Genomic DNA, 10,536 nt, shown 5'->3' with positions numbered 1-10,536 from the left:
CTTCCAATTCAACTGGTGTAGGCGCCACAGGAACGACTTCCTGTGCCCTGCTACAGATTGGTTAAAGTGATGGTTCAGTAACCTCATCAAGTCTCCACCATCCTCCCACTCAATTCTTTCAAGAGAAACTTTTCCTAGAGAAAGGACCCGTTTCTAGAAACAATAACTTTTGCTTCCGGATCTGAAATAGGAGGTATACCCAACTGTTTTGGGTGTCCTATCAAGATGCATTTATCTGCTTTGGGTTTGAGCTTATCAGGCTAAAACTTTTCCACATAAGCATCGCAGCCCCAAACTTTTAAGAAATGACAGCTTAGGTTTCTCTAAACCATAGTTCATACGCTGTCATCTCAACGGAATTACGTGGTGCCCTATTTGAAGTGAATGTGGTTGTCTCTAATGCCTAACCCATAAACGATAGTGGTAATTCGATAAGAGACATAATGGTATGCACTATATCCAATAGGGTGTAGCTATGATGTTCGGACACACCATCACATTATGGTGTTCCGGGCGTTATTAGTTGTGAAACAATTTCCACAATGTCTTAATTGTATACCAAACTCATAACTTAGATACTCATCTCTATGGTCATATCATAGACATTTTATCCTCTTGTCACGACGATCTTCAACTTCACTCTGAAATTACTCGAACCTTTCAATAATTCAGACTTGTGTTTCATCAAGTAAATATACTCAGCATCTACTCAAATCATCTGTGAAGTAAGAACATAACGATATCCACTGCGTGCCTCGGCATTCATTGGACTGCACAAATCAAAATGTATTACTTCCAACAAGTTTCTTTCTTGTTCCATCTTACTGAAAACGAGGCTTTTCAGTCATCTTGCCCATGTGGTATGATTTGCATGTCTCAAGTGATTCAAAATCAAGTGAGTCCAAATGATCCATCTGCATGGAGTTTCTTCATGCGTACATACCAATACATGTGGTTTGCATGTCTCAAACTTTTCAAAAAATGATTGAGTCCAAAAGATCCATCGACATGGAGCTTCTTCATGCGTTTTATACCAATATGACTCAAATGGCAGTGCCACAAGTAGGTGGTACTATCATTACTATCTTATATCTTTTGGCATGAACATGTGTATCACTACGATCAAGATTCAGTAAACCATTCAATTTAGGTGCAAGACCATTGAAGGTATTATTCAAATAAACAAAGTAACCATTATTCTCCTTAAATGAACAACCGTATTGATAAACATAATCCAATCATGTCTATGCTCAACGCAAACACCAAATAACAATTATTTAGGTTTAACACCAATCCTGATGGTAGAAGGAGTGTGAGGTGTTTGATAACATCAACCTTGGAAATACTTCCAACACATATCATCACCTCGCCTTGATCTAGTCTCCATTTATTCCGTAGCCTTTTATTTCGAGTTACTAACACTTAGCAACTAAACCGGTATCTATTACCCTGGTGCTACTAGCAGTAAATAGTAAAGTACACATTAATATAATGTATATCCAATATACTTCTGTCGACCTTGCCAGCCTTCTCATCTACCAAGTATCTAGGGTAGTTCTGCTTCAGTGACCGTTCCCCTCATTACAGAAGCACTTAGTCTCGGGTTTGGGTTTCTTCACTAGAGCAGCAACTGATTTGCCATTTCATGAAGTATCCCTTCTTGCCCTTGCCCTTCTTGAAACTAGTGGTTTCACTAACCATCAACAATTGATGCTCCTACTTGATTTCTACTTTTGCGGTGTCCAACATCGTGAATTGCTCAAGGATCATCATGTCTATCCCTGATATGTTATAGTTCATCACGAAGCTCTAGTAGCTTGGTGGCAGTGACTTTGGAGAACCATCGCTATCTCATCTGGAAGATAACTCACACTCGATTCAAGCGATTGTAGTACTCAGACAATCTAAGCACATGCTCAATGATTGAGCTTTTCTCCCTTAGTTTGCAGGCTTAAGAAACTTGTCGGAGGTCTCACACCTCTTGACGTGGGCACGAGCCTGAAATCCCAATTTCAGCTCTTGGAACATCTCATATGTTCCGCGACGTTTCAAAAATGTCTTCGGTGCCTCAATTCTAAACCGTTTAACATTACACACTGAACTATCACGTAGTCATCAAAACGTGTATGTCAGATGTTCGCAACATCCACAAACGACGCTCGAGGTTAAGCACGCCGAGCGGTGCATTAAGGACATAAGCCTTCTGTGCAGCAAAGAGGACAATCCTCAATATACGGACCCAGTCCGCAGAATTGCTACTGTCAACTTTCAACTAAATTTTATCTAGGAACATATCTTAAACAGTAGAACTAAAGCGTAAGCTGCGACATAATTTGCAAAGACCTTTTGACTATGTTCATGATAATCAAGTTCATCTAATTATTTAATGAACTCCTACTCAGATAGACATCCCTCTAGTCATCTAACTGATACATGATCCGAGTCAACTAGGCCGTGTCCGATCATCACGTGAGACAGACTAGTCATCATCGGTGAACATCTTCATGTTGATCGCATCTGCTATACGACTCATGTTCGACCTTTCGGTCTCTTGTGTTCCGAGGCCATGTCTGTACATGCTAGGCTCGTCAAGTCAACCTAAGTGTTTTGCATGTGTAAATCTGGCTTACACCCGCTGTATGCGAACGTTAGAATCTATCACACCCGATCATCACTTGGTGCTTCGAAACAACGAACCTTCGCAGCGGTGCACAGTTAGGGGGAACACTTTCTTGAAATTTGATGAGGGATCATCTTATTTATGCTATTGTCGTTCTAAGCAAATAAGATGCAAAGACATGATAAACATCTCATGCAATCAAATAGTGACATGATATGGCCAATATCATTTTGCTCCTTTTGATCTCCATCTTCGGGGTGCCATGATCATCATCGTCACCGGCATGACACCATGATCTCCATCATCATGATCTCCATCATCGTGTCTTCATGAAGTTGTCTCGCCAACTATTACTTCTACTACTATGGCTAACAGTTTAGCAATAAAGTAAAGTAATTACAAGGTGTTATTCAATGACACGCGGGTCATACAATAAATTAAGACAACTCCTATGGCTCCTACCGGTTGTCATACTCATCGACATGCAAGTCGTGATTCCTATTACAAGAACATGATTAATCTCATACATCACATATATGTCATTCATCACATCCTTTTGGCCATATCACATCACACGGCATATGCTGCAAAAACAAGTTAGACGTCCTCTAATTGTTGTTGCAAGTTTTTACATGGCTGCTATAGGTTTCTAGCAAGAACGTTTCTTACCTACGCCAAAACCACAACGTGATATGCCAATTGCTATTTACCCTTCATAAGGACCCTTTTCATCGAATCCGGTCCGAGTAAAGTGGGAGAGACAGACACCCGCTAGCCACCTTATGCAACTAGTGCATGTCAGTCGGTGGAACCTGTCTCACGTAAGCGTACGTTTAGGGTCGGTCCGGGCTGCTTCATCCCATGATGCCGCCAAATCAAGATAAGACTAGTAGTGGCAAGTAAATTGACAAACTCGACGCCCACAACAACTTGTGTTCTACTCGTGCATACAAACTATGCATAGACCTAGCTCATGATGCCACCGTTGGGGAACGTTGCAATAATTCAAAATTTTCTACGCATCACCAAGATCAATCTATGGAGAGACTAGCAACAAGAGACAGGGGAGTGCATCTTCATACCCTTGAAGATCACAATGCGGAAGCGTTACAAGAACGCGGTTGGTGGAGTCGTACTCGCAGCGATTCAGATCGCGGTCAATTCCGATCTAAGCGCCGAACGGACGGCGCCTCTGCGTTCAACACACGTATAGCCCGGGGACGTCTCCTCCTTCTTGATCCAGCAAGGGGAGAGGAGAAGTTGAGGGAGAACTCCGACAACACGACGGTGTGGTGGTGGTGGAGCTCGTGGTTCTCCAGCAGGGCTTTGCCAAGCACTACGGAGGAGGAGGAGGTGTTGGAGGAGGGAGAGGGCTGCGCCAGGGAAGAGTGCGGCTTCCCTCCCACCCCTCCACTATATATAGGGGCAAGGGAAGAGGGGGAGGCACCCTAGGGTTTCCCCTAGTGGCGGCGGCCAAGCAGATTGGATCACCCTAGGGAAAATCCTAGGGAGACTTGCCCCCAAGCCAAGCAGGTGGAGGATTGCCTCCCAAGCCAGGTGGAGGCGCCCCACCTCCCCAAATAACGTGGGAAAGGGTGTGGGGGCGCACCACCCCTTAGTGGGCTGGTTTGCCCCTTCCCCTTTGGCCCATGAAGCCCTCCAACACTTGTCGGGGCTCCCGAAACACCTTTCGGTCATGTTGGTCATAGCCTGGTACCCCCGGAACACTTTCGGACTCCAATACCCTTCGTCCAATATATCTATCTTCACTGCCGGACAATTCCGGAACTCCTCGTGACGTCCGGGGTCACATCCGGGACTCCAAACTACCTTCGGTAACCACATACTATTTCCCATAACTACTCCAGCGTCACCGAACCTTAAGTGTGTAGACCCTACGGGTTTGAGAATCATGCAGACATGACCGAGACATCTCTCCGGCCAATAAAAAACAGCGGGATCTGGATACCTATGTTGGCTCCCACATGTTCCACGATGATCTCATCGGATGAACCACGATGTCGGGGATTCAATCAATCCCGTATACAATTCCCTTTGTCAATTGGTACGTTACTTGCCCGATATTCGATCGTGGGTATCCCAATACCTCGTTCAATCTCGTTACCGGCAAGTCACTTTACTCGTTCCGTAATGCAAGATCCCGTGAGTAACTACTTAGTCACATTGAGCTCATTATGATGATGCATTATTGAGTGGGCCCAGAGATACCTCTCCATCAGATGGAGTGACAAATCCCAGTCTCGATTCGTGCCAACCCAACAGACACTTTCGGAGATACCTGTAGTGTACCTTTATATCCACCCAGTTACGTTGTGACGTTTGGTACACCCAAAGCATTCCTACGGTATCCGGGAGTTGCACAATCTCATGGTCTAAGGAAATGATACTTGACATTAGAAAAGCTTTTAGCAAATGAACTACACGATCTTGTGCTATGCTTAAGATTGGGTCTTGTCCATCACATCATTCTCCTAATGATGTGATCCCGTTATCAATGACATCCAATGTCCATGGTCAGGAAATCATGACCATCAGTTGATCAACGAGCTAGTCAACTAGAGGCTCACTAGGGACATGTTGTGGTCTATGTATTCACACATGTATTACGGTTTCCAGTTAATACAATTATAGCATGAACAATAGACAATTATCATGAACAAGGAAATACAATAATAACCATTTTATTATTGCCTCTAGGGCATATTTCCAACAATCGACCACGGAGGGCTCTACATCAACACCATAGCCCCTCCGATGAGTTGTGAGTAGTTTATCACAGACCTTCGGGTCCATGGTTATTAGCTAGATGGCTTCTTCTCTCTTTTTGGATCTCAATACCATGTTCTCCTCGATGTTCTTGGAGATCTATTCGATGTAACTCTTTTTGCGGTGTGTTTGTCGAGATCTGATGAATTGTGGGTTTATGATCAAGTTTATCTATGAGAAATATTTGAATCTCCTCTGAATTCTTTTATGTATGATTGAGTTATCTTTGCAAGTCTCTTCGAATTATCAGCTTGGTTTGGCCTACTACATTGATCTTTCTTGCAATGGGAGAAGTGCTTAGCTTTGGGTTCAATCTTGCGGTGTCCTTTCCCAGTGACAGCAGGGGCAGCAAGGCTCGTATTATATCATATTGCATGAGTTTATCCCTCTACATCATGTCATCTTTCTTAATGCGTTACTCTGTTCTTATGTACTTAATACTCTAGATGCATGCTGGATAGCGGTCGATGTGTGGAGTAATAGTAGTAGATGCAGGCAGGAGTCGGTCTACTTGTCACGGACGTGATGCCTATATACATGATCATGCCTAGATAATCTCATAATTATTCGCTTTTCTATCAATTGCTTGACAGTAATTTGTTCACCCACCGTAATACTTATGCTATCTTGAGAGAAGCCACTAGTGAAACCTATGGCCCCCGGGTCTATCTTTTATCATATAAGCTTTCAATCTACTTTTGTTTGCATCTTTATTTTTCCAATCTATATCATAAAATACCAAAAATATATTTATATTATCACTCTATCTCTATCAGATCTCACTTTCACAAGTGGCCGTGAAGGGATTGACAACCCCTTTATTGCGTTGGTTGCGAGTTCTTTGTTTGTTTGTGTAGGTGCGTGGGACTTTTGAGGAGCCTCCTACTGGATTGATACCTTGGTTCTAAAAAACTAAGGGAAATACTTACGCTACTATTGCTGCATCACCCTTTCCTCTTCAAGGAAAACCAACGCAAGTTCAAGACATAGCAGTCACCCGTGTGATTTTTCCTTGGTTTGCCACCCAGGCTCAAAGGGATCATATGATATTTCATGACTAGAAACTTCCGTGTGCATCCACAAACCATTATGGGCTCTAGCATAGTTGAGTAAGTTGTATGAGCTCTCGAAGAGGTGGACTAGCAGATGTAGGGGAAAGTAGGAGTAACGGTCTGCCCGGAGTAGAGAGTTAATGCTTCAGAAAGACTATGTCTCGATCTTCCGATCATGGATGCAGTCGAGTCTTGTGGGGAAAAGTGTGCAACCTCTGTAGAGTGTATAAACTAATCATGGTTAGCCATGTCCCCGGGTATGGACATCTTGAGTATCTGGAATTGGATATTATTGTTGATCTCATCACTCTTTAATTAATTGAATTGGGTTTAATAATGTTATTTTTTTAATTGGGACTTGAGTTGGAGGAACCTTCTCAAATATTGGTACAACTTGGGAGTAGTAAATAAAATTTATTCCTTTGTGCAAAATCATAAACTTAGAGCCTCCACCAGCCAAATATTGCATGTAGATATAGTTCTTGCCTTCGTTGCTTCACAGTGTAACTCTGCCAGCATATTCAATGTGTTGACCTACACGGCTGCAACGTATCATGTTGCAGACCACTAAGACGACAAATAAGGTGCTTTAGGTTGTTGTCATGCACTCAACTATGCCATTGGAGTTGATACACTCACTTACCTTTGAAGCTTCCGCAATTATTTAGTTTAGATGGCCTTCAGCCATATTATTTTTGTGTAATCATACTCTTTACGAGGACTCTATGTAATGAGTGTGTGATTGAACTCTGTTATAATTCCTCGAGTACTGTGTGTGTCAGCATTACCGATCCAGGGATGACACTTAAGCACAGAGACTTCGGTCCATTGGGATCATGGTCGCTACACAAAACCTTCCGGTTGCATCATATACAACTCTTCCTTTAAGAAACTCGTTAAGGAATGCAGTTTTGACGTCCATTTGCTAGATTTCAAAATCATAAAATGCGGAAATTGCTAATATGATTCAGACAGACTTAAGCATCGTTATGGGTGGGAAAGTCTCATCGTAGTCAACCCCTTGAACTTGTCGGAAACCTTTTGCAACAAGTCGAGCTTTGTAGACAGCCGTCTTCCTCTTAAAGATCCATTTATTCTCAATGGCTTGCCGATCATTGCGCAAGTTCACCAAGTCCACACTTTGTTCTTCTACATGGATTCTATCTTAGATTTCATGGCCTCAAGCCATTTGTCAGAATCTGGGCTTACCATAGCTTCTTCATAGTTTGCAGGTTCGTCGTTGTCCAACAACATGACTTTCAGGACAGGATTACCGTACCACTCTGTTGCGGAGCATGTTTTGGTCGACCTACGAGGTCCAGTAGTAACTTGATCTGAAGTTTCATGATCATCATCATTAGCTTCCTCTCTAGTTGGTGTAGGCATCACATGAACGGTTTTTTCTGATGTGCTACTTTCCAATTCGAGAGAAGGTACAATTACCTCATCAAGTTCTACTTTCCTCCCACTCACTTCTTTTAAGAGAAACTCCTCTTGAAATGACCCATTCTTAGCAACAAAGATCTTGCCTTTGGATCTGTGGTAGAAGGTATACCTAATAGTTTCCTTAGGGTATCCTATGAAGACGCACTTCTCCGCTTTGGGTTTGAGCTTATCAGGCTGAAGTTGTTTGACATAAGTGTCGCATTGCCAAACTTTAAGAAACGACAAATTAGGTTTCTTGCCAAACCATAGTTCATACGGTGTTGTCTCGACGGATTAGACGGTACCCTATTTAACGTGAATGCGGCTGTCTCTAATGTATAACCCCAAAAACGAGGGGAAAATTGGTAAGAGACATCATAGGACGCACCATATCTAATAAAGTATAGTTACGACGTTCGGGCACACCATTACGCTGTGGTGTTCCAGGTGGCGTGAGTTGTGAAACAATTCCACATTGTCTTAAATGAAGGCTAAACTCATAACTCAAATATTCGCCTCCGTGATCAGATCATAGAAACTTTATTTTCTTATTATGATGACTCTCCACTTCACTCTGAAATTCTTTGAACTTTTCAAATGTTTCAGACTGTGTTTCATTAAGTAGATATATCCATACCTACTCAAATCATTTGGGAAGGTCAGAAAATAAAGATACCGGCCATGTGCTTCAACACTCATTGGACCGCATACATTGGTATGTATTATTTCGAATAAGTCATTAGCTCTCTCCATTATTCCAGAGAACGGAGTTTTAGTCATCTTACCCATGAGGCATGGTTCGCAAGTATAAAATGACTCATAATCAAGTGATTCCAAAAGCCCATCCGCATGGAGTTTCTTCATGCATTCTACACCAATATGACATAAACGGTAGTGCCACAACTATGTTGGACTATCATTATAAACTTTGCCTCTTTTGGCATCAATATTATGAATATGTGTATCGCTACGATCGAGATTCAATAAACCATTCACATTGGGTGTATGAACATAAATGGTTTTATTCATGTAAAGAGAACAACAAGTATTCTCTGACTTCAATAAATAACTGTAGTGCAATAAACACGATCTAATCATGTTCATGCTCAACGCAAACACCAAATAACATTTATTTAGGCTCAACACTAATCCCGAAGGTAGAGGGAGTGTGCGATGGTGATCATATCAATCTTGGAAACACATCCAACACACATCTTCACCTCGCCCTTAACTAGCCTCCGTTTATTCTGCAACTCATGTTTCGAGTTACTAATCTTGGCAACTGAACAAATATCAAATACCCAGGGGCTACTACGAGCACCAGTAAGGTACACATCAATAACATGTACATCAAATATACCTTTGTTTACTTTGCCATCCTTCTTATCTGCAAAGTATTTGGAGCCATTCCACTTCTAGTGACCATTTCCTTTGCAGTAGAAGCACTCAGTTTCAGGCTTGGGTCCAGCTTTGGGCTTCTTCACGAGAGCGGCAACTTGTTTGTTGTTCTTCTTGAAGTTCCCTTTCTTTCCCTTGCCCATTTTTCTTAATATTGGTGGTCTTGTTAACCATAAACACTTGATGCTCTCTCTTGATTTCTACCTCTGCTGATTTCAGCATCGCAAAGAGCTCTGGAATTGTTTTCTTCATTCTTTGCATATTATAGTTCATCATGAAGCTCTAGTAGCTTGGTGATAGTGATTGGAGAACTTTGTCAATCACTATCTTATCTGGAAGATTAACTCCCAGTTGATTCAAGCGATTGTAGTATCCAGACATTATGAGCACATGCTCACTGCCTGAGCTATTCTCCTCCATCTTGTAGGCAAAGTACTTGTCAGAGGTCTCATACCTCTCAACACGGACATGAGACTAAAATACCGATTTCAGCTCTTGGAACATCTTATATGTTCCATGGCGTTCAAAACAACTTCGGAGGCCTGATTCTAAGCCGTGAAGCATGGCACACTAAACTATCAAGTAGTCATTAGATCGAGCTTGCCAAATGTTCATAACGTCTGCATCAGCTCCTGCAGCAGGTCTGTCACCTAGCGGTGCATCAAGGACATAATTCTTCTGTGCAGCAATGAGGATAATCCTCAAATCACGAACCCTGTTCGCTTTATTGCTACCATCATATTTCAACTTAGTTTTCTCTAGGAACAAATAAAAAACAAGGGAGCTACATCGCGAACTATTGATCTACAACATAATTTGCAAAGACATTTTGACTATGTTCATGATAAATTTTAGTTCAAATAATTAAATTACTAATGAACTCCCACTTAAATCAACATCTCTCAAGTTGTCTAAGTGATACATGATCCAAATCAACTAACCCATGTTCGATCATCATGTGAGATGGGGTAGTCATCAATGGTGAACATCTTCATGTTGATCATATCCACTATATAACTCATGTTCGAACTTTCGGTCTCCAGTGTTCCAAGACCATGTCTGTACATGTCAGGCCCGTCAAGTTTAACCCAAGTATTCTGCTTGTGAAAAACTAGCTTAACCCGTTGTATGTGAATGTAGAGTCTATCACACCCGATCATCACGAGGTGCTTCGAAAAGATGAACTTTAGCAACGGCGCATAGTCGGGGAGAACACTTTTATCTTGAAATTAAGTGAAGCGATCATCTTATAAT

This window comes from Triticum aestivum, chromosome 3B, assembly GCF_018294505.1.
Source record: "Triticum aestivum cultivar Chinese Spring chromosome 3B, IWGSC CS RefSeq v2.1, whole genome shotgun sequence".
Taxonomy (NCBI): Eukaryota; Viridiplantae; Streptophyta; class Magnoliopsida; order Poales; family Poaceae; genus Triticum; species Triticum aestivum.
This window is presented reverse-complemented; position numbering follows the sequence as displayed.